Here is a 6,567-nt window from a genome sequence, read left to right on the forward strand (position 1 = left end):
TCTACTAAAAAATAGGCACAAAAGACAGTGGGATTTTCCAGCTAACAATATAGCAGATTTTATACCTAATTACCATAGAAAAGCATCAGGGATCATTGGAACTTTATTGAGAGAAAACCATAAATACCTAACAGTTCCCTTGGTTATCCATAATATTTACTTCTCAAAGTGTCAAAGCACATGGTTTTCTCAAACTGTTCTCCATATGCAGATATGGGACTTGGAAAAAATTGAATCAGTTCATATTCAGAGCTTATGTTGGGAAAAGAGAGGGGAAAGAGGTAGATTAAGTGGGAATCCAAAACTGACAGAGCTCCTGAAATGTCGAGATAGAAACCACAGTCTCACTCTTTAGAATAAAAATCCTGTAGAACCTAAAATAGCAAAATGCCTCTCTTTATCTGCTGTTCCTCTTTTATCTTCATTTTAAGGGAGGAGAGAGCATTGCATTCTTCTCATTCCTTTTTTTCTTGCTTTGTGTTTTTAGTTTATCAAGCGTACAAGCTTGTGATCATGACTGTTCCTGCTTATGAAAAATATCATTTAGTTGCATTATAAAAAAGCACACTTGCTAAGAAAGCTAAGAAAGCACAGTTGAAAAAGATAACGTGCACTTGTTAGCTTTACATATTGGAGAAAAACAACAACAACAAAAAATAGTGGTCTTTTGGCACAGTTAAAACTGTTTTCCAGAAGTTATGCTTACAGTATTTTATTCTTAGGTAGTTTGAAGTTCCCATTCACCTGTCTTACTTCAACAAATTCTGCTGCACCTCTGCACTGTTCAGAATTGCAATTCATCATTGTACTAGATTAAGAGAAAAACTTTAAAGACTTTGTTAATATTTTTTTCTAAGATCCACAGATGTAAAGTTGGGCTACTTTAGAGGAAGAAGGCAGATAACCAGTCTCTATCTGACATCACTGAAAAGATTATGTTGTATTCTACACACATAAGAGAACAGGGGTATGAAATTTGCAATATTTTCTCTTAACTAACAGTGTTCAGTTCTCAAAACTGTTTCTTAGCTTCCTCTGAGGTTAGCCTTCTGAGTGCAGAGGAAGCCACTTTGCATCTGCTCCAGTATCAAGATGACTTGTATTTGTCCATACAATCTGCATTTACTTTGAAGCAATTGTCTTTGTAGATGGGGACCTACTGGGGTTTTCAAAAGCTCTTTTGCAAATATTAAAGATACTCTTCCATCACTGATTAAAGCATGTTATAATGTTCCCCCCCATAACTTCCTGAGCAAAAGTTTGTGATTAAGAGAAAAATCCTGTAATGTATGGTATACTTGTATTCTTCAGACAAAGTAATAATAGCCACAATGTGAATAGCACTGGTAAGAACTTGAAAGCAATTTAGACTTATGGCTGTGCTTTGTCCGCTTTTCAAATTCTTCTCTGATGTTTCCACCATGCCTTGACAATATGGCAAGTATCTCAGCTTTTTATATCATTCCCAGTCCCCTACTGATGTCTGTGCACTGCATGTTCCAACCCTCTGAGTGCCCAAACCTCTTATCTCAAGTGCTTTTGTGACCTCTCCCAGATCCCTGCAGAATTGAGCACCTCATAGTCTTTTAATGTGTTTTTCATGACAGTGCCTTTGGGGCCAATGGGGAAATATTATGCCATTTTTGCAGATGGAACACATTAGGTTTCTCAAAAAACACAGTGGCAGGAATTTCTTTCCTTCAAAATATAGCAGCAGTACATGAACCTGCTACCCCGTGAGTTCATCCCATTAATCCTCCTCTCTCTGTTCCTTTTGATGTAGGCAATGTCTTCATATATGTCTTAATGCTTGATGAAAAGTAATAGTCATTGTTTTCTAGCTGAAAGTGAACTGAAACTTTTCAGAAGATTGCTTTCCTCCACGCCAGAGTGTTCTAGACCTTTTTTTCTGCACATAGGAGTTTCAGTTTAATGAAGTTAATACTGGATGCTGATCTGAACCAGCCCAAATCTCTGAATCTTTGAGGGTTCATTTATCATTGAATAATGCAGCCGGACAGAGGGAGACAGCTGAATAGAAGTCAACATGCCAACTGTTCCTTCATTTGTTACTGCCATATTAATAAAGTTGTTAGAGTGGAACTAATCCATCTGCTCACAATTTATTCCCTAGCAATAAGATACAATTTCACTGTTTCATGAGCTCACCCTTTGACTAATTTTATTAGAATTCTTTCCATAGCATCATTTTTAATCACTTCTAGTTTTAGTTGTGTGTAAAGTTGTAGAAAAAGATGGAGTAAGAGGAGAGATGAAAGTGTTTCATGAGGAACTGGATCAGTTTAAATAGAACCAGATCAAATAAAGTGAAGTCAGCAAGCCTACAAAGGCCAGCAGAAAAGCATTTAAAATTATCTCTCTCACAGCAAGCTTTGTTCTGTCATGTTTCAAATGTAAACAGAGTCAAAAGCAATGTGGCAGCCCCAGCAGCATCCTAAGGCAAGACCAGGCTGAGGTGCTGATGGGCAGTGCTGACCAAAGGCTGCAGAGTCAGAGCACAAGGATTGGCAGATCTCCCTTCTTTGCCAAAAAACAGTGAATGAAATTTAGCAACAGCTTTGCTATGGTTCCCTCTCTCACACACACATATATATATATCAATTATTGAATGCTAAGCTAAACAAGATTTTTGTAAAATCAGACTTTTTTCTTCAAGTCTCATTAAATTATAAATAAATGAAATAAATGAAATATGGCACTGACAGCTCCAAGAAAATTATTTGAGAACACAGCAGATGGACTTCAGAAATGCTCCCTACGTATCAACTAATGTTGATTGAAAGGTTTCTAGATGTACATTAAAAGGTTTTATTCTTCTTTTATTTGTTAGTTACCAGCAAATCTTCTGTAAAAATGGAAGTTTACTAGCAAAACACCAAACCAGTCCCATTAAGAGTGAATTCTAGCTAAGCACTGAAGTATGTAACACAGGGGAAGTTTTCTGTTGATTCTGGTCCAGACATTTCAGGACCTTTTCGTCTGCTATCTGAAAAAGAAGGGAGAGCTGATACAGCAAGGACTATCATCTAAGTTTATGTGTCTGGCTCTCTTCTTTGCCGTGAGTGATCGTTTGTAAACATTAGATGACAAGATGTTTCATCTTTGGGCAAGGTAAGAAGGATGTCATGTCACTGCAGCACCTCAAGAAAACTTAAAAAAATCTGAAATCTGTTCGCAAAGCCCCTAATGCACTGTGCAGTGGTGCATCTGCACTGAATCTGTGGCTGCCACAGATTAGTATTGCCCAATACATTTAGCGTCTCAGTGATGATAAGGGATTGGTATCCTACAAACTGAAGCTGAAAGATATAATGCTTTTTCAGGGATTGACAGTCTCTCAGTGATCCTAGAATTACACATTAAGCACAAGCACTGTCCTTTAGGACCTGTGGCTTGTGTGATTTGAAAACACACCAAGTCAACATAAATCAGTGATAAAATGTGACTTGCAAATTGAGTGTTACTATTTATTAATAAACAAGCTATGTGAACCTTCTGTTACAGATATCTCCCAAGGAATGCAATTAAAGTCAATTTTTGATTGCTTAAACACACACCCTGTGCAGAGGTGTAAACAAGAAAATCCCTGTCAAATTATTTTATGGTGCTGTGTTGAGAGCAATAGCAGCTCATTCAGGAATCTGGGGCTTTCTTGTGAGGTCCTGTGCAAATTGTTTTACTGCAAAGTAGGAGCTTTCTGGTGCTAATGTTAGTTGAAGTAATACTGTCAAATATCTGTCCAGGGTGTCCAGACCCAGAGGCTCCAAGACAAGCTCACAGTTTGATGCTAGAAGACACCGTGCCATTCATTTTGTCATAACAGCTTTCTTTAGTTAGTAAGCATTATTGCAGAGCATTAAAAAAAAAAAAAAGACAATTATACAAAAGGACCCACAGATATTTTTCTGTTTATCTGGCATTTTGTACACAGATATTACATAAGCCCTTTGAAATCAATAGGAGGATTTTTTTTAAATTTTTTTATTTTTTTTACTATTTTATTTTAATCAGGAAATCAAATGAATTTATATTAAATATGAGGCAACTATTTTGCCTACTTTTTAATTAAATAATCAAGGCACATTTGTATTTACTAAAATCCAGGATATATTCATATTTCCAGCAATATAAGGGGCTCTAATTATATCGCCAAATTTCACCTCGATAATATTAGGATGTAACTGTTATTTGTCCATTGGTCCAATTTAGAAATAGTGTTCTAGATCTAGCATCTCTCAGAAACAGTGAATGATAGTATGTGACAGGTGTCTTATCCATTTTAATACTATTTTAGAAAAGAAAAATAGTAATCATCATATTTCCATGAAGAAAAAGAATAGTTAAATCTTTTTGTTGTTGTTGTTTTGAAGAAATTGAATTTTATTCTTGATTTCAGTTTCAAGAATACTGCTTCTTGAAATGAATGTATTCCATTAAAAGTGTGTTTCCATTTGTGTAGTTTGTTTTGCAAATAATTAGAAGTAATAAGCATATGGAATTCCTTTGCAAAGCAAGTCTTGAATTATTGAATGTTAACATTACTAATATTCAGTTTCAGCCAGAAAGGGCCATGTCTTCATTTTTCATACAGTATTTAAAAACTGGGCTTTGCAATATGGAGGAAGGGTATCTTTACAAAGTAATTTTAAGTGAGATTCATCTGAAATAACTAGATGATATATACCTCTGGGTCATTCTAAACTCTTTTTACACTTAAGAGGGAAAGGCATTGTTAGGGTATGATTAATTCAGTCTTAAAGTAAACATCCAAAGCATCACTGTTATTTCTCTTCAGAAAAAGTAAAGGAAAGCTGTAATTGGCAATTTGTGCAGCCATATATAGTGTAGCTGTCTAAAGTTACTAAAATAACTGCCCCATGTCACAAATGCTGAGATGTTATTTATATCATCGATAAATGCTTGAAGGTTATGGCTTGTAAAGCACAAAAGTGATGTAAGGTACTATTTAAAATGTAAGAACTCACATACACTAAAACTTTGTGTCAGGAATCACAAATCTCTTCAATTGTTCCTTTGAAATTTTTGGGAACAGTTGGCACCTCCAGTATCTTCTGAATAGAATCATAATCAAGCTTTTGAAAAGCCAATAATAGATGAAGTATTTCTATGTTTATTCTGTGTCTAAGTGAACTCTAGTTTGAACTGGTATGGCTCAGTGTCCCCATAGAAATCAATGATGAATGGCGTTCCTCAGGGATTGGTGCTGACACGGGTGCTATTTAACATCTTTGTAGGTGACATGGACATCTGAACTGGGGCAATCCCAAGCACAGTAAGGGGTTGGGCAGAGAATGGCTTGAGAGCAGCCCTGAAGAGAAGGATTTGGAGGTGTCAGTTGATGAAAGACTCAACATGAGCCAGCAGTGTGCGCTTGTAGCCCAGAAGGCCAGCCATGTCCTGGATAGCATCAAGAGAAGTGGGGCCAGCAGGAAGAAGGAGGTGATTCTGCCTCTCTACTTTGTTCTCATGAGATCCCACCTAGAGTATTGTGTACAATTTTGGTGCTTCCAACACAAGAGGAACATTGAGCTGTTAGAGCAGGTCCAGAGGAGGACCACAAAGATCATCAGAGGGCTGGAGAAACTCTCCTACAAGGACGGGCTGAGAGAGTTTGAGCTGTTCAGCCTGGAGAAGGGAAGGCTCTGGGGGTATCTTATAGCAGCCTTCCAGTACCTAAAAGGGGGCCTACAGGGAATCTAGGGAGGGATTTTTTATAGGGGCATGTACCAACAGGATAAGCAGAAATGGCTTTAAACTGGAAAAGGGTATGTTTACACTAGATATTAGGAAGAAATTCTTTACTGCGAGGGTGATGAGACACTGGAACAGGTTGCCCAGTGAGGTTGTGGATGTCCCCTCCCTGAAGGCATTCAAGGCCAGGCTGGATGGGGCTGTGAGTAACGTTGCCTAGAGGGAGGTGTCTCTGCCTATAGCAGGGGTTGGAAATAGGTGTTCTTAAAGGTCCCTTCCAACCCAAACCATTCTATGATTCTACAGTTCTATGATTCTATATGATCATTATTTATTTTAACCTAATGATAGTGTCTGAAGTTTACTATGGAATGCATCTCACCTGTAGATCCAGGCAGAAGATTACATTTATAGTTATATTAAACCCTTCTTCACCTGTAGCTAGTTTTTGTAACATTTCTGTTAGCTCAAACATCTCCCAGCATTTTTTCTTTCTTTCTTTTTTCTTTTTTTTTCTTTTTTTTTCTCTCTCTTTTTATGGATTTTTCTTTCTTTATTCACCTGTATCTCCTTAAGTATGTTCCAGATTTTTGTACACAGATATGCAGACAAAATTGCTGTGGGCAAATAAGTAGAGATTGCTTGATAGAAATGAAATGACTTACTTGAATATGCATTTTATTTTATCTTTAGCAAATGTATTGTCTTGTACACTGATTATGGATTGAGATTATTACTAAACCACTGTTTGAATGGAAAAAAAAATTCTAAATTTTGTGTTAAGAAATGCATTAGAGAGCTAAGTGTGAATGGAACAGCAGAACAAACCCCAAA

This window comes from Coturnix japonica, chromosome 1, assembly GCF_001577835.2.
Source record: "Coturnix japonica isolate 7356 chromosome 1, Coturnix japonica 2.1, whole genome shotgun sequence".
NCBI classification, from domain to species: Eukaryota; Metazoa; Chordata; class Aves; order Galliformes; family Phasianidae; genus Coturnix; species Coturnix japonica.